Below are 25,775 nucleotides of genomic sequence, written 5' to 3'. Positions count from 1 at the left end.
AGTGCTTTGAGAGACTAGTCAAGGATCATATCACCTCCACCTTACTTGACACCCTAGACCTACTTCAGTTTGCTTACCACCCCAACAGGTCCACAGACGACGCAATCACACTGCACACTGCCCTAACCCATCTGGACAAGAGGAATACCTATGTAAGAATGCTGTTCATTGACTACAGCTCAGCATTCAACACCATAGTACCCACAAGCTCATCAACCCCGGCCTGTGCAACTGGGTCCTGGACTTTCTGACGGGCCACCCCAGGTGGTGAAGGTAGGAAACAACATCTTCGCTGACCCTCAACGCTGGGGCCCCACAAGGGTGGATGCTCAGCCCCCCTCCTGTACTCCCTGTTCACCCATGACTGCGTGGCCATGCACGCCTCCAACTCAATCATCAAGTTTGCAGACGACACTACAGTAGTAGGCTTGATTACCAACAACGACGAGACGGCCAACAGGGGAGGAGGTGAGGGCACTCGGAGTGTGGTGTAAGGAAAACAACTTCTCACTCAACGTCAACAAAACAGAGGAGATGATTGTGGATTTCAGGAAACAGCAGAGGGAGCACCCCCCTATCCACATCGACGGGACGGTAGTGGAGAAGGTGGAAAGTTTTAAGTTCCTCGGCGTACACATAACGGACAAACTGAAATGTTCCACCCACACAGACAGTGTGGTGAAGAAGGCGCAACAGCGCCTCTTCAACCTCAGGAGGCTGAAGAAATTTGGCTTGTCAAAACCCTGACAAACTTTTACAGATGCACAATCCAGAGCATCCTGTCTGGCTGTTTCACAGCCTGGTACGGCAACTGCACCGCCCTCAACCGCAGGGCTCTCCAGAGGGTAGTGAGGTCTGCACAACGCATCACCGGGGCAACCTACCTGCCCTCCATGACACCTACAGCAACTGATGTCACAGGAAGGCCAAAAGATCATCAAGGACAACAACAACCCGAGCCACTGCCTGTTCACCCCGCTTCCATCCAGAAGGCGAGGTCAGTACAGGTGCATCAACGCTGAGACCGAGAGACTGAAAAACAGCTTCTGTCTCAAGTCCAGGTTGCTAAACAGCCATCACTACTGCCTACATTGAGAACAAATCACTGGCCACTTTAATAAATTGGATCACTAGTCACTTTAAACAATGCTACTTTAATGCCACTTTAATAATGTTTACATATCTTACATTACTCATATCACATGTATATACTGTATTTTATACCATCTACTGCATCTTGCCTTTGCCCCTCGGCCATCGCTCATCCATACATTTATATGTACATATTCTCATTCACCCCTTTACACTTGTGTGTATAAGGTAGTTGTTTGCCAATTGTTAGATTACTTGTTAGATATTACTGCACTTGTGGAACTAGAAGCACAAGCATTTCCCTACACTCACATTAACATCTGCTAACCATGTGTATGTGACCAATAACATTTGATTTGATTTTGAATAAACTGGATGGTCTCCGTTTGACACTATCCTACCAACGTGACATTAAAAACTGTACTATCTTATGTTTCACCGAGTCGTGGCTGAACTACGACATGGACAATATACAGTTGGCTGGGTTTTCCAGCATCGGCAGGACAGAACAGCTACGTCCGGCAAGACGAGAGGTGGAGGTGTGTCTATTTGTCAATAACAGCTGGTGTGCGAAATGTCTAATATTAATACCTACATGTTTCAAGCAGACCACCATAATCCCTGAAAGTGAAGGTAACCTGCCTAAATGATGGTAAGGGTAGGCAACAACACATCTGCCACATTGATACTCAACACGGGGGCCCCTCAGGGGTGTGTGCTTAGGCCCCTCCTGTACTCCCTGTTCACCCACGACTGTGTGGCCTAAGCACGACTCTTACACCATCATTAAGTCTGCTGACATCACAATGGTGGTAGACCTGATCACCAACAATGAGACAGCCTATAGGGAGGAGGTCAGAGACCTGGCAGTGTGGTGCCAGGACAACAACCTCTCCCTCAACGTGAGCAAGACAAAGGAGATGATCGTTCACTACAGGAAAAGGAGGGCCGAACACACCCCCATTCACACGGACAGGGCTGTAGTGGAACAGGTTGAGAGCTTCAAGTTCCTTGGTATCCACCAACAAATTATCATGGTCCAAACACACCAAGAAAGTTGTGAAGAGGGCACGACAATGCTTTTTCTCCCTCAGGAGACTGAAAATATTTGGCATGGGTCCCCAGATCCTGAAAACGTTTTACAGCTGTACCATCGAGAACATCCTAACTGGTTGCATCACCGCCTGGTATGATAACTGCTCGGCATCCGACCATAAGGCATTACAGAGGGTAGTGCGAACGGCCCAGTACATCACTGGGGCCAAGCTTCCTGCCATCCAGGACCTCTATACCAGGCGGTGTCAGAGGAATCCCTAAAAAATTGTCAAATACTCCAGCCACCCTAGTCATAGACTCTTCTCTCTGTTACCGCACGGCAAGCGGTACCAGAGCGCTAAGTATAGGTCCAAAAAGCTCCTTAACAGCTTCAACCCCCAAGCCATGAGAATGCTGAACAATTAATCAAATGGCCACCCAGACTAATTGCAATGACCCCCCCCCCTACAAATTACCTCGACTAAACTGTACCCCCCTAATGACTGGTACCACCTGTTTATTGTGTTATTTAATTTTTTTTACCTTATTTTATTTAGTAAATATTTTTTTAACTCTATTTTCTTAAAACTGCATTGTTGGTTAAGAGCTTGTAAGTAAGCATTTCACGGTAAATTCTACACCTGTTTTTATTCCCGGCATATGTGACAAATAACATTTGATTTGATTTGACTGCACACTGCCCTTTCCCAGCTGGACAAGAGGAATACTTTTGTAAGAATGTTGTTCATCGACTACAGCACAGCCTTCAATACCATAGTGCCCTCCATGCTCGTCACTAAGCTTCCTGATGGGTCTACCCCAGGTGGTGAATGTATGCAACAACACCTCCGCCACACTTGTCCTCAACACGGAGGGGCCCCACAGGGGTGCGTGCTCAGCCCCTTCCTATACGCCCTGTTCACCCATGACTGTGTTGCCACGCATGTCTCCAACTCAATCATTATGTTTGTTGACGACACAACAGTGGTAAAGAGTGTGGTGGACTGATCTCAATGTATTTATGAGATATTTAAATGTATTTATAAAGCCGTTTTTTTACATCAGCCGATGTCACAAAGTGCTGTACAGAAACCCAGCCTAAAACCCCAAACAGCAAGTAATGCAGGTGTAGAAGCACGGTGGCTAGGAAAAACTCCCTAGAAAGGCCAAAACCTATGAAGAAACCTAGAGAGGAAAGAAGCTAGGCCTCTTCTGGCTGATCTGTGTTGTAGAGAGGGTGGTGGATTGATCTGTGTGTTGTAGAGAGGGTGGTGGATTGATCTGTGTGTTGTAGTGAGGCTGGTGGATTGTGTGTTGTGGATTGTGTGTTGTAGAGAGGGTGGTGGATTGATCTGTGTGTTGTAGAGAGGGTGGTGGATTGATCTGTGTGTTGTAGAGAGGGTGGTGGATTGATCTGTGTGTTGTAGTGAGTGTGGTGGATTGTGTGTTGTAGAGAGGTTGGTGGATTGATCTGTGTGTTGTAGAGAGGGTGGTGGATTGATCTGTGTGTTGTAGAGAGGGTGGTGGATTGATCTGTGTGTTATAGAGAGGGTGGTGGATTGATCTGTGTGTTGTAGAGAGGGTGGTGGATTGATCTGTGTGTTGTAGTGAGGCTGGTGGATTGTGTGTTGTGGATTGTGTGTTGTAGAGAGGGTGGTGGATTGATCTGTGTGTTGTAGAGAGGGTGGTGGATTGATCTGTGTGTTGTAGAGAGGGTGGTGGATTGATCTGTGTGTTATAGAGAGGGTGGTGGATTGATCTGTGTACTATCTGTGTCTCCTCTAGAGTCTGTGTGCACGGTGTTGGGCCCAACGTCCACCCTGCTGTTCCAGTCCCTGGCTAGTTGCTACAGCAGGCTGTGTCACCTGACAGGACAACACTCCGTCTCCCTTACAGCCTTCCTCCGTACTGACCGGGATGTCAAGGGACTGGTTATCCTGAAACACGCTAACACATTCCTGGACATGTATCAAGAGCAAGTACACAACTACTAGGCTGAGATGTCTGTTTTAGTGTTGTTTCTTCTTTAGTAGTTACAATGTCAAATGGCCTCCGCCTGAGTCTTCCCTTCTCCTCCGCCTGAGTCTTCCCTTCTCCTCCACCCGAGTCTTCCCTTCTCCTCCGCCTGAGTCTTCCCTTCTCCTCCGCCTGAGTCTTCCCTTCTCCTCCGCCTGAGTCTTCCCTTCTCCTCCACCCGAGTCTTCCCTTCTCATGTTCCTTCTTTGTTTCTTCGTTCATTTGTTCGTTCATTCATTCATTCATTCTCACCATCTGTTTTCTCGATCCCTCTCTCTATCTCTGCAGGTACTGTGGCTCAGTGGGTAATTTCCTGGTTATGGGGGGGATTCCAAGCCCTCATGAAGCCCTCTGTGTAAGTCCTTCTATTTTACCTTATCCCAGTTGCACTATCTTTTGTGTAAACTCTTACTGTGTATTGTACCGTACATCACCCCAGTTACACTAACCATATTGACTTCCTCATCACTAACTGTTTATTGATCAGGTAGAAACCCTCTACTTCTCTTAAAGAACGCATTCCTTTTGCAATGTGCAGAAATGGTGAGAGTAATTTGTCTTGGTGTTGAGCAAGAGTGTAACGACCAGACAACGTGGTAATGTTACTCTACCTAGACAGTAGAGGACAGCTAGCCAACCAATGTATTTCTCCCAACGATTCCCATCTGGATGCACCCAATACAGGCATTACAGTTATGTGGGAAAGATTCACTGTTTACAAAAATAATATTAACAAATAATAATATGCAATTTTAGCCGATGGTTTTATCCAAATCCACTTAGAGTTATGCGCGTGTGTACATTTTATGTACATGTGGTCCCTGGAATCAAGGAATGGACTGGTGAACAGAGGAACTGGCTGGTGAACGGAGGAACTGGCTGGTGAACGGAGGAACTGGCTGGTGAACGGAGGAACTGGCTGGTGAACGGAGGAACTGGCTGGTGAACGGAGGAACTGGCTGGTGAACGGAGGAACTGACTGGTGATCGGAGGAACTGGCTGGTGAACAGAGGAACTGACTGGTGATCGGAGGAACTGGCTGGTGAACAGAGGAACTGACTGGTGATCGGAGGAACTGGCTGGTGAACGGAGGAACTGGCTGGTGAACGGAGGAACTGGCTGGTGAACGGAGGAACTGACTGGTGAAACGGAGGAACTGGCTGGTGAACGGAGGAACTGGCTGGTGAACGGAGGAACTGGCTGGTGAACGGAGGAACTGGCTGGTGATCAGAGGAACTGGCTGGTGATCGGAGGAACTGGCTGGTGATCGGAGGAACTGGCTGGTGAACAGAGGAACTGGCTGGTGATCGGAGGAACTGGCTGGTGAACGGAGGAACTGACTGGTGAACAGATGAACTGACTGGTGAACGGAGGAACTGGCTGGTGAACAGAGGAACTGACTGGTGAACAGAGGAACTGACTGGTGAACGGAGGAACTGGCTGGTGAACGGAGGAACTGGCTGGTGAACGGAGGAACTGGCTGGTGAACGGAGGAACTGGCTGGTGATCAGAGGAACTGACTGGTGAACAGAGGAACTGGCTGGTGATCAGAGGAACTGGCCATGCACTCTCCATTATTTAACAGGGAAATATATTGGACACAATTTCCTCCAGCATGGTAGAAGAAACAGAAGTAGTAGACCCCTCCAATAGGGGGCAGCAAATACACCTGTACCCGGATTGTAGGCACTGCCGATGTCAGTGATGACCTCTTTGTAGATCAGGGTGCTGTGATGGTCGAATGGCCTGGTGTTCCCCGACCACGGCAACTGACAAATATCACCTTTTTTTAGTTTTCTCGTTATTGGCTCTCACTAACTCACTAAGTTGGTTCTCACTAACTTTGAGCTGGGTTTCCACGGCTCCCAGTTTCTCCACCGTGGTGTGGAGTTTCTCCTTGACACCAAAATCTTTTAGGGTAGCTTAGCCATGTGTGATGTCTGGCATTCTTTACTTTACTGGTCAATAGAATGAAGGCCCTAAAAAAAACAAATCCTCATGCTGTCACTCAGTCTTCCCCCGTTAGTCACAGGTTACAAAAAAAAAGTGTTCCCACGCCAGATAAACACTTTCAGCCCCCATCTCCTTCGTCCTCCATGGCCACCCGATATACACGTGCGGTGACCTTAATCAACTCGACCTCATCTTGAGGTAAATCAGCACTGTGTACACATTTCAACATCAACGCCTTCAGAAGGTGATATCCCAGCAATGCTACCAAGGGTAACCCCCTGCGACCACTAACGCTGACCATGATACTTCAACATACTCCTGATTTGCGTCGTAGTCCAGTTCCATGCTGTTACTATAGCCTCCTTCACCATTTCTGCTGCTCCTTTCTGTTACTGTACCTACAGCCACTTCCTGAATCTGTCAGATACTCCCTACCTGTCTCCCAACTGATACCTGGTTTTCTAGCCACCAACATCTCCAATGACTTCCTGTGTTCTGCTACAGTCGGTACTTGTGGATAATACTTCCCTGTGCACACGTCTCTCATCCCAAGGCTGATCTACGCCCCACCCCTTTGTGAACAGCCTCATTATGGTGTAAACTTTGGGTCCTAACGGTTGATAAGCAGTCTTTCTGGTGAGGTGGCCTCCTGTATACAGGAATCTGTAGCTAGTCTTTCTGGTGAGCTGGCTTCCTGTATACAGGAATCTGTAGCTAGTCTTTCTGGTGGTGAGCTGGCTTCCTGTATACAGGAATCTGTAGCTAGTCTTTCTGGTGAGGTGGCTTCCTGTATACAGGAATCTGTAGCTAGTCTTTCTGGTGAGGTGGCCTCCTGTATACAGGAATCTGTAGCTAGTCTTTCTGGTGAGGTGGCTTCCTGTATACAGGAATCTGTAGCTAGTCTTTCTGGTGAGGTGGCTTCCTGTATACAGGAATCTGTAGCTAGTCTTTCTGGTGGTGAGCTGGCTTCCTGTATACAGGAATCTGTAGCTCGTCTTTCTGGTGAGGTGGCTTCCTGTATACAGGAATCTGTAGCTAGTCTTTCTGGTGAGGTGGCTTCCTGTATACAGGAATCTGTAGCTAGTCTTTCTGGTGAGGTGGCTTCCTGTATACAGGAATCTGTAGCTAGTCTTTCTGGTGAGGTGGCTTCCTGTATACAGGAATCTGTAGCTAGTCTTTCTGGTGAGGTGGCTTCCTGTATACAGGAATCTGTAGCTCGTCTTTCTGGTGAGGTGGCTTCCTGTATACAGGATTCTGTAGCTAGTCTTTCTGGTGAGGTGGCTTCCTGTATACAGGAATCTGTAGCTCGTCTTTCTGGTGAGGTGGCTTCCTGTATACAGGAATCTGTAGCTAGTCTTTCTGGTGAGCTGGCTTCCTGTATACAGGAATCTGTAGCTAGTCTTTCTGGTGGTGAGCTGGCTTCCTGTATACAGGAATCTGTAGCTAGTCTTTCTGGTGAGGTGGCTTCCTGTATACAGGAATCTGTAGCTCGTCTTTCTGGTGAGGTGGCTTCCTGTATACAGGAATCTGTAGCTAGTCTTTCTGGTGAGCTGGCTTCCTGTATACAGGAATCTGTAGCTAGTCTTTCTGGTGAGGTGGCTTCCTGTATACAGGAATCTGTAGCTAGTCTTTCTGGTGGTGAGCTGGCTTCCTGTATACAGGAATCTGTAGCTAGTCTTTCTGGTGAGGTGGCCTCCTGTATACAGGAATCAGTAGCTCGTCTTTCTGGTGAGGTGGCTTCCTGTATACAGGAATCTGTAGCTAGTCTTTCTGGTGAGGTGGCTTCCTGTATACAGGAATCTGTAGCTCGTCTTTCTGGTGAGGTGGCTTCCTGTATACAGGAATCTGTAGCTAGTCTTTCTGGTGAGGTGGCTTCCTGTATACAGGAATCTGTAGCTCGTCTTTCTGGTGAGGTGGCTTCCTGTATACAGGAATCTGTAAATCACAACACCATCTCTGCTACTCCCACCATGATCTGGGTATGTATGACATTCAACTTGATTTCATAGTAGTCTCTATATTATGTACAGTAAGCTGTCCTTCCTTTCCTACCAGCTATCCCCTCTATCACTATACACAGAGGAGTGGTATCGTTCCCCCAGAGACTCTATTAGCTGTCCTTCCTTTCCTACCAGCTATCCCCTCTATCACTATACACAGAGGAGTGGTATCGTTCCCCCAGAGACTCTATTAGCTGTCCTTCCTTTCCTACCAGCTATCCCCTCTATCACTATACACAGAGGAGTGGTATCGTTCCCCCAGAGACTCTATTAGCTGTCCTTCCTTTCCTACCAGCTATCCCCTCTATCACTATACACAGAGGAGTGGTATCGTTCCCCCAGAGACTCTATTAGCTGTCCTTCCTTTCCTACCAGCTATCCCCTCTATCACTATACACAGAGGAGTGGTATCGTTCCCCCAGAGACTCTATTAGCTGTCCTTCCTTTCCTACCAGCTATCCCCTCTATCACTATACACAGAGGAGTGGTATCGTTCCCCCAGAGACTCTATTAGCTGTCCTTCCTTTCCTACCAGCTATCCCCTCTATCACTATACACAGAGGAGTGGTATCGTTCCCCCAGAGACTCTATTAGCTGTCCTTCCTTTCCTACCAGCTATCCCCTCTATCACTATACACAGAGGAGTGGTATCGTTCCCCCAGAGACTCTATTAGCTGTCCTTCCTTTCCTACCAGCTATCCCCTCTATCACTATACACAGAGGAGTGGTATCGTTCCCCCAGAGACTCTATTAGCTGTCCTTCCTTTCCTACCAGCTATCCCCTCTATCACTATACACAGAGGAGTGGTATCGTTCCCCCAGAGACTCTATTAGCTGTCCTTCCTTTCCTACCAGCTATCCCCTCTATCACTATACACAGAGGAGTGGTATCGTTCCCCCAGAGACTCTTACCCACTTCCTTAATTTATTAGCCACACAAAATCTCTACCTCCGTCATATTCCATTCCGCTTCCGCTTTCCCAATTCCCTGTAGCGTTGACGCCTTGGTTTTTGGGACTCACTTGCTGTCGGGTCCTGCCAGACTCTGCAGCTAACAACCTTATGTAAACATTCTGTCTCAAACACAGGCCACAAAAACAAGCTCAAACAGGTGCCATTAATACAGCTAACGAGTGGAGGACAGAGGAGCCTCTTAAAGAAGAAGTTACAGGTCTGTGAGAGCCAGAAATCTTGCTTGTTTGTAGGTGACCAAATACTTATTTTCCACCTTAATTTGCAAATAAATTCATTAAAAATCCTACAATGTGATTTTCTGGATTTTTTTTTCTTCTCATTTTGTCTGTCATAGTTGACGTGTACCTTATGATGAAAATTACAGGCCTCTCTCATCTTTTTAACTGGGAGAACTTGCGCAATTGGTGGCTGACTAAATACTTTTTCGCCCCACTGTAAATCATTCCATCTAACCTATAACACATTAGTCACTTCCTCTAGTTCACCTGCTCAAATCAATTAGTCCGTTTCTAACAATCCCTCATCTGGAGCAATGATCGGTCCACATGTTACATCCCACCTTTAGAAAACATATTGAACAGGGAAGAGAGAGATTACATGTACGGGGGAAAAAATTATAAATGTATGAATTCACTACTGTAAGTCGCTCTGGATAAGAGCGTCTGCTAAATGACTAAAATGTAAATGTAAGTTTCCTTCATCCTCGTGTGTCAAAGCAAGACGCAGGCTACAGTTAATTGTACTGTATCTTCCAGAAAGCCGTATCTATTGATGTGTTTTAACGTTCTGATTCTGATGACACGGTAAAAAATATATATTTTTAAACCCATCCTATCAATGTCCCTGTCATGGTTAGCCCAAGCTACCATCTAATGGGTTCTCTAATAACGTCCCTTCTCGGAGGACACGAAAAGATAAGGTTTCCTGAGAGGGTAGGAGGAAACCCTCCCTAGACTCAGTAGATTTGAGCAGTACCCCTTAGGGACGGCGCTCTGTCTACTCTCCTTTCCAAATCATAATTAAAACAATGGATCGTTTAACCACCACACTACAAAAAAAAATGTAAGATGTCATTTTAGGTTTGGTAACCCCCCCCCCCCCCCAAAAAAAAATGTTGTTTCACAGAATTGCTTCTTCAAAACTCTACAAACAATTACTCACAACATGAACTCCGCTCTAATCTCTCGTTTACCCCTCTTCCGTTTCGTCAATTCTATAAAGCTATTCGAGAATAAGACGGAATAAAGTGTCTCACGAGATTGAAAAACACCTAGGGTTTTCCCTGAGTGTACGAGGAGTGTTTTTTTTGTGGTCGTGCCAAAGAACGCATTGTCGCTAATCGATCTTGTGTAATGAGCTTCGTGCCTTTTGAAATCGAAACCCCCTTCCCAAAATAATATGTTACCTCTTGTTTTGTTTGGTGTGCTTTCTCATATGATGCTTTGTGACCCTGCTCTGCGATATAATTTACTAATGTAGTGAGGTCTCGCATATGAATTTCTTTTGTCTTTTGACGGCAATAACAAATCATCTACATACTGTACCAACACAGAACCCTCAAAATGTACATGCTTCAGTCCTTATTAACCTAAATTGCCTCACTCACAGCTCTTTTTGTTTTTGTTTGTTAGTTATACCCACTTCCTGGAGAGTAGTTACCTTGTAGGTACCTAATAATTTGGTCACAAGACCTGATGCCTTGTATTGGAACCAGTAACGAGAGAGGGGGGGGATGGCGCCGTAGAGAGAACCCGGTGTTTCAGCGAGCTCACGTGGCGTTCGTAAAATTGATATTCTTACATTAATCTCCTAGCTTGAAAAAGTGGTAGAATTGGCTAAATAAGTTACCCTACAATGAGTCTTGACGGCTGTTTCTCAAAAATCTCCGACAACATGCCCAACAGAACTACTAAGAACTCGACCAAAATCCACCATCCCTGTAGATGTGCAAGACGAGCTAGCTAACGTTAGCGAAGAACCAGTAACAAAGCGTCTGCCAATTTAGTACTGGAGAATACGGTAGACCTAATATCTTATACCAGTGTGTCACGTTTCAAATATCATTGTTGTTGACGACACATATTACCAAAATTATTCACAGTTGTCTTCCTATTTCCACATAATCAGTCACGGTTCCCTGCCCCAATAGGGCATAAACCAACTTCTCTTTATTGATACAGCTAATATACTCAAATCATGTTCAAACAACTTCAATATCTTCTTGCTTTTCTAACCATGGATGAGGCTCTCGTCCAGAACTTATGATCCACCATCCCACATTCCCGCAAACATTCCCTCCTTTGGTCCTTCTCCATGGACTACTTCTCTACAACCTACCGTGCCTGCTCAGGCTTATCTTCCGGGAGTTACCCTATGCTTACATGAAGCTAGCAGAAACCAACACACTCGGGATTTACCACCCTAGGAATTACCCTCTGCGGGTACTACCCTCTGCAGGGACTACCCTACTCGGGCTTATCTTCCAGGAGTTACCATATACCATAAATCTACGACCGGTCGTAATACAATGGGACTACTGAATAAAATCATGCTTTCTAGGTATGTATCGTATAATTGGTTCAGCCTACGATTCCCATCTCCCCCAAGATGTCAGAATGATTGGTAACAGGTTTAGGATCTGTGCCTGCCTTGGTTTTTTTTGTGTGCCAGTTCCTGCTTCACTGATTCGGACTCTCCAGTACCGACTACAAATCGTGGTGGAACCCCGTCGACAACGCCAAACTGTTCGTTTGTTTTTTTTTCACTCGGTTTGTCAGAACCTAATGGACAACTAGTCAAAACTCAAACCAAGTTTATTCACCCGCTGGGTCAAAACAGCGGAAAAAAGACAGACATATTTCCACCAGCACAAGTGTTTATAGTCTCCTATTAGGCGGAGTCCTTGAACATTTAGACAGCCAATACATCTTTGTTGCTAGTCAGGAAGTTTAAGTGATGTGTGTGTAATAAAACTGTTCCTTCTCACTTCATCTACCTGACCTGACCTCGGCCCACATTCTTCACTAATCCACAGCTATCCAACTTTATCAGCGACCGCAACCAAGTGATTGCCGTTTCTCTCACTTTGTAACTTTTCCAGACCTCTACTTCTTATCCACCCTCCATTGACCCCACCATATACATTCCTCATGTATGTAATCATTAACTTCTAGTGTAGCAAGTATTTAAGGTAGAATTTAACAAAGATAACATTAAGGTTATAAGACAAGTTAGGATTCGATGCGGAAGATTCTTTTGAAAATAAACAGATTAATTGGACCAGCACGGTTGCTAACTAGCATAGCTGTCCCATTGTTGCAAATAGTTCTGGGATATTAGAATCCTCTTGTCTTTAAACTTTGTCATCTTCAACCTAGCTTTGCTCCCTTGACCGTCACAGCCCTAACTCATACAGCATGGACATTATGAGCAGGGGTGAAAGTAAAGTCTGGTACGGCTTCCTGGCAAAATTAATAGTGGAGGGACGCAGTACCGGGAAAATATTTGCCTATCGTCAATGTTCACTTTAAGCCTCCAAGACTGCTGCGCAGAAGAAATATCAGGCCGGGCATAGAAACACGAGATTGAGCTTCACTCAACTTTCTTCACTCAGATTTTCCCCCTTAGATAACTCTTTTAATGTTTCCCTTTACTGTGGGAATTGTGATTGAATCAATATAAAATACCAAAACAAAACAAACTATGCAAGACTTAGTATGCAAAACTAGTAACTATGCAAGAGATTTTGTTGTAGGTAGAAAGCATCAGAGTAGGATTCTATTACATTGACACGCATGACTCAGCAGTCCATTGCCATATATGGTGTGTGCCATTTACTTTGAACTGGACTGTGTTTACAGCATGAGCGGTCGTGAATATAAGAGTTTGTTTTGAGATCGAAGCAAGAGCTGCATGTAGCCAAGCGTGAACATGTTGTTCATACCCTTTGCTAGTTAGTGAGTTGTTAGCCCAGTTATAGATTATTTGTAATCAGCAACGGGGGAGTGATTGCTTCCTACAAGAGCACAAAAACTTTGAAAAGCGAGTCAGGCAAAGAGCTTTTTTTTGTTGTCTTAAGCCCTGCGTGTTCGTTTCTCGTGGAATGTAGGCCTTTTCATTGAACACCACATTTTGGCTGCTACTGTAGACTGAATGATAGAACAGTTATTTCCATGTTAAAGTGTTATGGAATGCATTTTCTCCATTGTTTTTGATGGTAGTGTAAGGGCTGTCGTGAGAGAGAGTAGACCAAGGTGCAGCGGAGTTAGTGTTCATCATGATTTTAATTTAATAACGTGAACACTATACAAAACAAAACGAGAAAACTGACAGCCAAACAGTCCTGTCAGGTGCAAAACACTAACAGAAACAATTACCCACAAAATCCAAAGGAAAAACAGGCTCCTTATGTGTGACTCCCAATCAGCAACAACGAGCTTCAGCTGTGCCTGATTGGGAGCCACACACGGCCCAAAACAAAGAAATACAACAACATAGAAAAAGGAACATAGAACGCCCACCCAATGTAACACCCTGGCCTAACTAAAATGAAGAACAAAAACCCCACTCTATGGCCAGGCCTTACAGGCCAATCTGGTAGGCCTATATTATGATCAAATAACCAGAGTATCCTTCTTAGCCACTGTTAAACTGTAACTCAAAGTGGGTACAGCCTCAGTGTTCACAGTGAATATCAAAATATTTAAAACAGAGATGGCAACCTGAACTCTCTACCTCTCTACAACATAAACTCAGCAAACTGCAACTGCCCGAGTTACTCCAGGAACGCACAATCCCTCCATCAGTGCTCAATGTCCGTACTGTGAGACGCCTAAGACAGCGCTACAGGGAGACAGGACGGACAGCTGATCGTCCTCGCAGTGGCAGACCATGTGTAACAACACCTGCACAGGATTGGTACATCTGAACATCACACCTGCGGGACAGGTACAGGATGGCAACAACAACTGCCCGAGTTACACCAGGAACACACAATCGCTCCATCAGGGCTCAGACTGTCCGCATTAGGCTGAGAGGGGCTGGACTGAGGGCTTGTAGGCCTGTTGTAAGGCAGGTCCTCACCAGACATCACCGGCAACAACGTCGCCTATGGGCACAAACCCACCGTCGCTGGACCGGACAGGACTGGCAAAAGTGCTCTTCTCTGACGAGTCGCGGTTTTGTCTCACCAGGGGTGATGGTCGGATTTGCGTTTATCGTCGAAGGAATGAGCGTTACACCGAGGCCTGTACTCTGGAGCGGGATCGATTTGGATCGAGCTTGTCATTGCAGGCAATCTCAACGCTGAGCGTTACAAGGGCAACATCCTCCTCCCTCATGTGATACCCTTCCTGCAGGCTCATCCTGACATGACCCTCCAGCATGACAATGCTACCAGCCATACTGCTCGTTCTGTGTGTGATTTCCTGCAAGACAGGAATGTCAGTGTTTTGCCATGGCCAGCGAAGAGCCCGGATCTCAATCCCATTGAGCACGTCTGGGACCTGTTGGATCGGTGGGTGAGGACTAGGGTCATTCCCCCCAGAAATGTCCGGGAACTTGCAGATGCCTTGGTGGAAGAGCGGGGTAACATCTCACAGCAAGAACTGGCAAATCTGGTGCAGTCCATGAGGAGGAGATGCACTGCAGTACTTAATGCAGCTGGTGGCCACACCAGATACTGACTGTTACTTTTGATTTTGACCCCCCCCTTTGTTCAGGGACACATTATTCAATTTCTGTTAGTCACATGTCTGTGGAACTTGTTCAGTTTACGTCTCAGGTGTTGAATCTTGTTATTTTCATACAAACATTTACACGTGTTAAGTTTGCTGAAAATAAAAAGCAGTTGACATTGAAAGGATGTTTATTTTTTGAGCTGAGTTTATATTAGGCTACATAGCACATTCACATTCCTGATACAACTTCCCATTATGTCCTCTCCAGGGAGTGTTTTGGTAAGAAGTTGGAGGTTTTGCGTCAGCTGTCAGAGTCCAGTGAAGACAAGGTTCCTCTGTTTGACCTGTTGGTGACGCTGTTCTACTCTCCTATACAACACGTCCGCGAGTACGGCAGGCTGCTGCTCAAACTGGCCACCTGTTTCGATGTGGTACGTACATTCCATCTATCAATACTTCTAAACAGGTTGTAAAGTCTTTGTGGGAATGTTGTCACTATATCTTCTCAATCAATCAATCAATCAATCACATTTCAAGCCTTTCTCCTGGTATTCTCAGAGTACAGTGGAATACCAGAGGCTGCAGGAGGGCTGCTCCAGGTATGAGGCACTGTCTCGCAGCCTGAGGAGGAAGAGGAAGGAGGCAGAGACAACTAACCAGTTCTGGAGGACATATTCTGGGAAGACGACGGTGAGTAGAGTGGTCCTGTTACAGATATTACAGAACCGTAGATATGTTTTGTTGTTGGTCCGTTAACTATCAATACATATTGGAAGAGCACTGGCCATGTTACTGTACCTTGATTTCCGACGTTTCCAATGAGACTTGGGCTGTATGATAATGCAAGACTATAGAACCGTAGACATGTTATTGATGAACTAATACAAAATATTGAACGATTAAAAAAAAAATATATATATATGATTTAACCTTTATTTAACTAGGCAAGTCAGTTAAGAGCAAATTCTTATTTACAATGACGGTCTACCGGGGAACAGTGGGTTAACTGCCTTGTTCAGAGGCAGAACGACAGATTTTTACCTCGTCAGCTCTGGGATTCGATCCAGCAACCATTTGGTTACAGGTCCAACGCTCCAACCACTAGGCTACCTGCCGCCCCAACGATCTCTTGCACTAGTTATCCTGTCTATAGATCCCACTAGTTATCCTGTCTAGATCCCACTAGTTATCCTGTCTATAGATATCACTAGTTATCCTGTCTATAGATCCCACTAGTTATCCTGTCTATAGATCCTACTAGTTATCCTGTCTATAGATATCACTAGTTATCCTGTCTATAGATATTACTAGTTATCCTGTCTATAGATCCCACTAGTTATCCTGTCTATAGATATCACTAGTTATCCTGTCTATAGATATCACTAGTTATCCTGTCTATAGATCCCACTAGTTATCCTGTCTATAGATCCCACTAGTTATCCTGTCTATAGATCCCACTAGTTATCCTGTCTATATATCCCACTAGTTATCCTGTCTATAGATATCACTAGTTATCCTGTCTATAGATATCACTAGTTATCCTGTCTATAGATCCCACTAGTTATCCTGTCTATAGATATCACTAGTTATCCTGTCTATAGATCCCACTAGTTATCCTGTCTATAGATCCTACTAGTTATCCTGTCTATAGATATCACTAGTTATCCTGTCTATAGATATCACTAGTTATCCTGTCTATAGATATCACTAGTTATCCTGTCTATAGATCCCACTAGTTATCCTGTCTATAGATATTACTAGTTATCCTGTCTATAGATATCACTAGTTATCCTGTCTGTAGATATCACTAGTTATCCTGTCTGTAGATATCACTAGTTATCCTGTCTATAGATCCCACTAGTTATCCTGTCTATAGATCCCACTAGTTATCCTGTCTATAGATCCCACTAGTTATCCTGTCTAGATATCACTAGTTATCCTGTCTGTAGATATCACTAGTTATCCTGTCTAGATCCCACTAGTTATCCTGTCTAGATCCCACTAGTTATCCTGTCTATAGATCCCACTAGTTATCCTGTCTATAGATATCACTAGTTATCCTGTCTATAGATCCCACTAGTTATCCTGTCTATAGATCCCACTAGTTATCCTGTCTATAGATCCCACTAGTTATCCTGTCTATAGATATCACTAGTTATCCTGTCTATAGATCCCACTAGTTATCCTGTCTATAGATCCCACTAGTTATCCTGTCTATAGATCCCACTAGTTATCCTGTCTATAGATATCACTAGTTATCCTGTCTATAGATATCACTAGTTATCCTGTCTATAGATCCCACTAGTTATCCTGTCTATAGATCCCACTAGTTATCCTGTCTATAGATCCCACTAGTTATCCTGTCTATAGATCCCACTAGTTATCCTGTCTATAGATCCCACTAGTTATCCTGTCTATAGATCCCACTAGTTATCCTGTCTATAGATCCCACTAGTTATCCTGTCTATAGATCCCACTAGTTATCCTGTCTATAGATCCCACTAGTTATCCTGTCTATAGATCCCACTAGTTATCCTGTCTATAGATATGACTAGTTATCCTGTCTATAGATCCCACTAGTTATCCTGTCTATAGATATCACTAGTTATCCTGTCTATAGATATCACTAGTTATCCTGTCTATAGATCCCACTAGTTATCCTGTCTATAGATCCCACTAGTTATCCTGTCTATAGATCCCACTAGTTATCCTGTCTATAGATCCCACTAGTTATCCTGTCTATAGATATCACTAGTTATCCTGTCTATAGATATCACTAGTTATCCTGTCTATAGATCCCACTAGTTATCCTGTCTATAGATCCCACTAGTTATCCTGTCTATAGATCCCACTAGTTATCCTGTCTATAGATCCCACTAGTTATCCTGTCTATAGATCCCACTAGTTATCCTGTCTATAGATCCCACTAGTTATCCTGTCTATAGATCCCACTAGTTATCCTGTCTATAGATCCCACTAGTTATCCTGTCTATAGATCCCACTAGTTATCCTGTCTATAGATCCCACTAGTTATCCTGTCTATAGATCCCACTAGTTATCCTGTCTATAGATCCCACTAGTTATCCTGTCTATAGATCCCACTAGTTATCCTGTCTATAGATATCACTAGTTATCCTGTCTATAGATATCACTAGTTATCCTGTCTATAGATCCCACTAGTTATCCTGTCTATAGATCCCACTAGTTATCCTGTCTATAGATCCCACTAGTTATCCTGTCTATAGATCCCACTAGTTATCCTGTCTATAGATCCCACTAGTTATCCTGTCTATAGATCCCACTAGTTATCCTGTCTATAGATCCCACTAGTTATCCTGTCTATAGATCCCACTAGTTATCCTGTCTATAGATCTAATGCTTCTTACTGTTATCCTGTTAGTCTCAGATGTGTTTCTACTGTGTTTGGTGAACTCTGCTAGTCTGCAGGATGTCCTTCGTCAGCCCCAGGCTGCTGTGTAGAGAATATTTTACTCTTTAAATACAGTACCACTGTGTTCTCCGCTCTGCTCCCAGGATGCTCTTCGTCAGCCCCTGCGCAGGCTGGTGGAAGAGAGTAGCAACAAGAGCCTGACCCTCCAGAACGCCGGAAGGTTCTCTGTTAACTGGTTTATCCTGTTCAACGACGCTCTGATTCATGCTCAGGTAAGAGTCCATGGGAACCAGAATCTCTAAACAGTAGTCACACATCAACATCAATAAGGCTAGTGAAGGGCGAGAGTAGCACACATTTATCTCAACTCTGAAGCTGGCATTTAAAGGCCTTAGCAGACTAATCTGTTACGATTATCACGTCACGCTGTGCAATGTTACCAGATTTAAATATTGATATCAACCTGGCCAGATTGTACGATTTGCTTCAGTTTCGTCGTCACATTCTACGATTGGCTTGCGAGGCCACATCGACTGCAGCGGTTTGATCTGAGTCGACGTAGGCCACATCGACTGCAGCGGTTTGATCTGAGTCGACGTAGGCCACATGGACTGCAGCGGTTTGATCTGAGTCGACGTAGGCCACATGGACTGCAGCGGTTTGATCTGAGTCGACGTAGGCCACATGGACTGCAGCGGTTTGATCTGAGTCGACGTAGGCCACATGGACTGCAGCGGTTTGATCTGAGTCGATGTAGGCCACATGGACTGCAGCGGTTTGATCTGAGCGTGTCTAAAGCACCAGGTGCGCTAGCCTTTCTCTATGCTTAGGCAGGAGGGATGTGAGTTCGGGAAAAAACTGACAGTACGCATTTTAGAAATAGTTTTCACGTAGAAAATGTGTATGTCTGAACTCCCCCCAAAAATAACATGGTCGCTATGGTAGAACGTTTATTTTGATTGACCGATTTTTGTGCATTTATCAAAGTCCAATCATTTTAGCCTGATTTCAGATGTGTCATGTAATCAAGATTATAAGGGAAATCATATTTTTTGTTGTTGTTGCAAAGCATGTAAACGTTTTAATCAAACTAGTATATTAATCTGACTATTCACAATAGTCGTATTATTGTGTCGATAATCAGGGACGGCCGTGTTCCTATTGGTTAGTCACCGGGATCGGGCTCACCCTATTGGTTAGTCACCGGGATCGGCTCACAACACCAGCAACATTACACGATAAAGGCTAAAACATTCTGACACTGCTAGAACTTTGCTGGAGCCTACGACCGCACGTTGAGGTACTGAGTCAGCAGACCTAGACCCGGTCTCACTGAACCAGCCAAGACGTAGTGGTACTGAACCAGCAGACCTAGACCCTGTCTCACTGAACGAGGAGCCAAGACGTAGTGGTACTGAACCAGCAGCCCTAGACCCAGTCACACTGAACCAGCAGACCCAGACCCTGTCTCACTGAACCAGCCAAGACGTAGTGGTACTGAACCAGCAGACCTAGACCCTGTCTCACTGAACCAGCCAAGACGTAGTGGTACTGAACCAGCAGACCTAGACCCTGTCTCACTGAACGAGGAGCCAAGACGTAGTGGTACTGAACCAGCAGCCCTAGACCCTGTCTCACTGAACCAGCCAAGACGTAGTGGTACTGAACCAGCAGCCCTAGACCCTGTCTCACTGAACCAGCCAAGACGTAGTGGTACTGAACCAGCAGCCCTAGACCCTGTCTCACTGAACTGGGAATTATTGTCTGGGACGGTAAACTCGTGGCATAAGATGGCTAAAATCATACAGTACGCAAAGGCCTTTACTAAACAGCTATTGAAACCACAATGAAAGAGTTGGTAAGGGACTATTGAAACCAATGAAAGAGTTGGTAAGGGACTATTGAAACCACAATGAAAGAGTTGGTAAGGGACTATTGAAACCAATGAAAGAGTTGGTAAGGGACTATTGAAACCAATGAAAGAGTTGGTAAGGGACTATTGAAACCAATGAAAGAGTTGGTAAGGGACTATTGAAACCAATGAAAGAGTTGGTAAGGGACTATTGAAACCAATGAAAGAGTTGGTAAGGGACTATTGAAACCAATGAAAGAGTTGGTAAGGGACTATTGAAACCAATGAAAGAGTTGGTAAGGGACTATTGAAACCAATGAAAGAGTTGGTAAGGGACTATTGAAACCAATGAAAGAGTTGGTAAGGGACTATTGAAACCAATGAAAGAGTTGGTAAGGGACTATTGAAACCAGGGAAAGAGTTGGTAAGGGACTATTGAAACCAATGAAAGAGTTGGTAAGGGACTATTGAAACCAGGGAAAGAGTTGGTAAGGGACTATTGAAACCAATGAAAGAGTTGGTAAGGGACTATTGAAACCAGGGAAAGAGTTGGTAAGGGACTATTGAAACCAATGAAAGAGTTGGTAAGGGACTATTGAAACCAATGAAAGAGTTGGTAAGGGACTATTGAAACCAATGAAAGAGTTGGTAAGGGACTATTGAAACCAATGAAAGAGTTGGTAAGGGACTATTGAAACCACAATGAAAGAGTTGGTAAGGGACTATTGAAAGAGTTGGTAAGATTTGATTCTATAAGGCTGATATTGTCTTTATTCCATCAGGGTACCATCCCCTCTAAGAGCTTTGTAAGTATACACTGTCTGCTGTTGTCTTGGGATTTAACCTGTCCTGGTACTGTATCTCCTGGGTTGTTATGGCTTGGCTTTGAAAGCTTGTCATACATTTTCCAAGCTACTGAACTGAGACTCCCAGGCCAGGGGCTGTCCTTGGCTGCCTGTATGTCTTGTTTTTGGTGTGGGTATGATTGTGGAACAATGGCCTTGGTTAGGAGATTTGTACCAGCTCAGGCTTTGTCCTCCAGTTGTATTTACACAGCACAGAGGCTTATCAGCAGTGACTTACAGTGTTAATGTGACCCTGCTTGCAACCTGGCTGTAACATTGCACCATTGTCCTTTGAGAAGGACCTTTTCAATAAACACTGTTGTCCTTTATTCTGGTGTATTGTGTTGACAGTTGATGAACTGCCTATGTTGGAGCTGTGGTGACTGCTATTTTCATTTCACATTTATTTAACCAGGTACAGTGAGGGGAAAAAAGTATTTGATCCCCTGCTGATTTTGTACGTTTGCCCACTGACAAAGAAATGATCAGTCTATAATTTTAATGGTAGGTTTATTTGAACAGTGAGAGACAGAATTACAACAACAAAAAATCCAGAAAAACGCATGTCAAAAATGTTATAAATTGATTTGCATTTTAATGAGGGAAATAAGTATTTGACCCCCTCTCAATCAGAAAGATTTCTGGCTCCCAGGTATCTTTTACACAGGTAACGAGCTGAGATTAGGAGCACACTCTTAAAGGGAGTGCTCCTAATCTCAGCTTGTTACCTGTATAAAAGACACCTGTCCACAGAAGCAATCAATCAATCAATCAGATTCCAAACTCTCCACCATGGCCAAGACCAAAGAGCTCTCCAAGGATGTCAGAGAGAAAAGATTGTAGACCTACACAAGGCTGGAATGGGCTACAAGACCATCGCCAAGCAGCTTGGTGAGAAGGTGACAACAGTTGGTGCGATTATTCACAAATGGAAGAAACACAAAATAACTGTCAATCTCCCTCGGCCTGGGGCTCCATGCAAGATCTCACCTCTTGGGGTTGCAATGATCATGAGAACGGTGAGGAATCAGCCCAGAACTACACGGGAGGATCTTGTCAATGATCTCAAGGCAGCTGGGACCATAGTCACCAAGAAAACAATTGGTAACACACTACGCCGTGAAGGACTTAAATCCTGCAGCGCCTGCAAGGTCCCCCTGCTCAAGAAAGCACATATACATGCCCGTCTGAAGTTTGCCAATGAACATCTGAATGATTCAGAGGACAACTGGGTGAAAGTGTTGTGGTCAGATGAGACCAAAATGGAGCTCTTTGGCATCAACTCAACTCGCCGTGTTTGGAGGAGGAGGAATGCTGCCTATGACCCCAAGAACACCATCCCCACCGTCAAATATGGAGGTGGTAACATTATGCTTTGGGGGTGTTTTTCTGCTAAGGGGACAGGACAACTTCACCGCATCAAAGGGACGATGGACGGGGCCATGTACCGTCAAATCTTGGGAGAGAACCTCCTTCCCTCAGCCGGGGCATTGAAAATGGGTCGTGGATGGGTATTCCAGCATGACAATGACCCAAAACACACGGCCAAGGCAACAAAGAAGAAGCACATTAAGGTCCTGGAGTAGCCTAGCCAGTCTCCAGACCATAATCCCATAGAAAATCTGTGGAGGGAGCTGAAGGTTCGAGTTGCCAAAACGTCAGCCTCGAAACCATAATGACTTGGAGAAGATCTGCAAAGAGGAGTGGGACAAAATCCCTCCTGAGATGTGTGCAAACCTGGTGGCCAACTACAAGAAACGTCTGACCTCTGTGATTGCCAACAAGGGTTTTGCCACCAAGTACTAAGTCATGTTTTGCAGAGGGGTCAAATACTTATTTCCCTCATTAAAATGCAAATCAATTTATAACATTTTTGACATGTGTTTTCTGGATTCTTTCGGCAGATAATTTTAGAAAGAAAGGGTCCAGATTGTCTAGCCTGGCTGATTTGTAGGGGTCCAGATTTTGCAGCTCTTTCAGAACATCAGCTGACTGGATTTGGGAGAAGGAGAAATGGGGAAGGCTTGGCTATAGGCTACTGCTCTCTCTGTTGGAGCTGTGGTGACTGCTATAGGCTACTGCTCTCTCTCTCTGTTGGAGCTGTGGTGACTGCTATAGGCTACTGCTCTCTCTCTCTGTTGGAGCTGTGGTGACTGCTATAGGCTACTGCTCTCTCTCTCTGTTGGAGCTGTGGTGACTGCTATAGGCTACTGCTCTCTCTCTCTGTTGGAGCTGTGGTGACTGCTATAGGCTACTGCTCTCTCTGTTGGAGCTGTGGTGACTGCTATAGGCTACTGCTCTCTCTGTTGGAGCTGTGGTGACTGCTATAGACTACTGCTCTCTCTGTTGGAGCTGTGGTGACTGCTATAGACTACTGCTCTCTCTGTTGGAGCTGTGGTGACTGCTATAGGCTACTGCTCTCTCTCTCTGTTGGAGCTGTGGTGACTGCTATAGGCTACTGCTCTCTCTCTCTGTTGGAGCTGTGGTGACTGCTATAGGCTACTGCTCTCTCTGTTGGAGCTGTGGTGACTGCTATAGACTACTGCTCTCTCTCTCTGTTGGAGCTGTGGTGACTGCTATAGGCTACTGCTCTCTCTCTCTGTTGGAGCTGTGGTGACTGCTATAGGCTACTGCTCTCTCTCTCTGTTGGAGCTGTGGTGACTGCTATAGGCTACTGCTCTCTCTGTTGGAGCTGTGGTGACTGCTATAGGCTACTGCTCTCTCTGTTGGAGCTGTGGTGACTGCTATAGGCTACTGCTCTCTCTGTTGGAGCTGTGGTGACTGCTATAGGCTACTGCTCTCTCTCTGTTGGAGCTGTGGTGACTGCTATAGGCTACTGCTCTCTCTCTCTGTTGGAGCTGTGGTGACTGCTATAGGCTACTGCTCTCTCTGTTGGAGCTGTGGTGACTGCTATAGGCTACTGCTCTCTCTGTTGGAGCTGTGGTGACTGCTATAGGCTACTGCTCTCTCTCTCTGTTGGAGCTGTGGTGACTGCTATAGGCTACTGCTCTCTCTGTTGGAGCTGTGGTGACTGCTATAGACTACTGCTCTCTCTGTTGGAGCTGTGGTGACTGCTATAGGCTACTGCTCTCTCTGTTGGAGCTGTGGTGACTGCTATAGGCTACTGCTCTCTCTCTGTTGGAGCTGTGGTGACTGCTATAGGCTACTGCTCTCTCTGTTGGAGCTGTGGTGACTGCTATAGGCTACTGCTCTCTCTCTGTTGGAGCTGTGGTGACTGCTATAGGCTACTGCTCTCTCTGTTGGAGCTGTGGTGACTGCTATAGGCTACTGCTCTCTCTCTCTGTTGGAGCTGTGGTGACTGCTATAGGCTACTGCTCTCTCTCTGTTGGAGCTGTGGTGACTGCTATAGGCTACTGCTCTCTCTCTCTGTTGGAGCTGTGGTGACTGCTATAGGCTACTGCTCTCTCTGTTGGAGCTGTGGTGACTGCTATAGGCTACTGCTCTCTCTGTTGGAGCTGTGGTGACTGCTATAGGCTACTGCTCTCTCTCTCTGTTGGAGCTGTGGTGACTGCTATAGGCTACTGCTCTCTCTCTGTTGGAGCTGTGGTGACTGCTATAGACTACTGCTCTCTCTGTTGGAGCTGTGGTGACTGCTATAGGCTACTGCTCTCTCTGTTGGAGCTGTGGTGACTGCTATAGGCTACTGCTCTCTCTCTCTGTTGGAGCTGTGGTGACTGCTATAGGCTACTGCTCTCTCTGTTGGAGCTGTGGTGACTGCTATAGGCTACTGCTCTCTCTGTTGGAGCTGTGGTGACTGCTATAGGCTACTGCTCTCTCTCTGTTGGAGCTGTGGTGACTGCTATAGGCTACTGCTCTCTCTCTCTGTTGGAGCTGTGGTGACTGCTATAGGCTACTGCTCTCTCTGTTGGAGCTTTGGTGACTGCTATAGGCTACTGCTCTCTCTCTGTTGGAGCTGTGGTGACTGCTATAGGCTACTGCTCTCTCTGTTGGAGCTGTGGTGACTGCTATAGGCTACTGCTCTCTCTCTCTGTTGGAGCTGTGGTGACTGCTATAGGCTACTGCTCTCTCTCTGTTGGAGCTGTGGTGACTGCTATAGGCTACTGCTCTCTCTCTGTTGGAGCTGTGGTGACTGCTATAGGCTACTGCTCTCTCTCTGTTGGAGCTGTGGTGACTGCTATAGGCTACTGCTCTCTCTCTCTGTTGGAGCTGTGGTGACTGCTATAGGCTACTGCTCTCTCTCTGTTGGAGCTGTGGTGACTGCTGCAGGCTACTGCTCTCTCTGTTGGAGCTGTGGTGACTGCTATAGGCTACTGCTCTCTCTTGTTGGAGCTGTGGTGACTGCTATAGACTACTGCTCTCTCCTCTGTTGGAGCTGTGGTGACTGCTATAGGCTACTGCTCTCTCTCTGTTGGAGCTGTGGTGACTGCTATAGGCTACTGCTCTCTCTTGTTGGAGCTGTGGTGACTGCTATAGGCTACTGCTCTCTCTCTGTTGGAGCTGTGGTGACTGCTATAGGCTACTGCTCTCTCTCTGTTGGAGCTGTGGTGACTGCTATAGGCTACTGCCTCTCTCTGTTGGAGCTGTGGTGACTGCTATAGGCTACTGCTCTCTCTCTCTGTTGGAGCTGTGGTGACTGCTATAGGCTACTGCTCTCTCTGTTGGAGCTGTGGTGACTGCTATAGGCTACTGCTCTCTCTCTGTTGGAGCTGTGGTGACTGCTATAGACTACTGCTCTCTCTGTTGGAGCTGTGGTGACTGCTATAGGCTACTGCTCTCTCTGTTGGAGCTGTGGTGACTGCTATAGGCTACTGCTCTCTCTGTTGGAGCTGTGGTGACTGCTATAGACTACTGCTCTCTCTGTTGGAGCTGTGGTGACTGCTATAGACTACTGCTCTCTCTGTTGGAGCTGTGGTGACTGCTATAGGCTACTGCTCTCTCTGTTGGAGCTGTGGTGAC

General features: G+C 45.7%; 1 pseudogene; it reads left to right on the top strand.

The window, feature by feature from the left end:
- The window catches only part of LOC106582544 (alsin-like), a 55,272-nt pseudogene extending 35,714 nt beyond the window's left edge, over positions 1-19,558 (top strand).
- The last annotated feature ends 6,217 nt before the right edge of the window (positions 19,559-25,775 follow it).

Source organism: Salmo salar, chromosome ssa21, assembly GCF_905237065.1.
Source record: "Salmo salar chromosome ssa21, Ssal_v3.1, whole genome shotgun sequence".
Taxonomy (NCBI): domain Eukaryota; kingdom Metazoa; phylum Chordata; class Actinopteri; order Salmoniformes; family Salmonidae; genus Salmo; species Salmo salar.
This window is presented reverse-complemented; position numbering and strand designations above follow the sequence as displayed.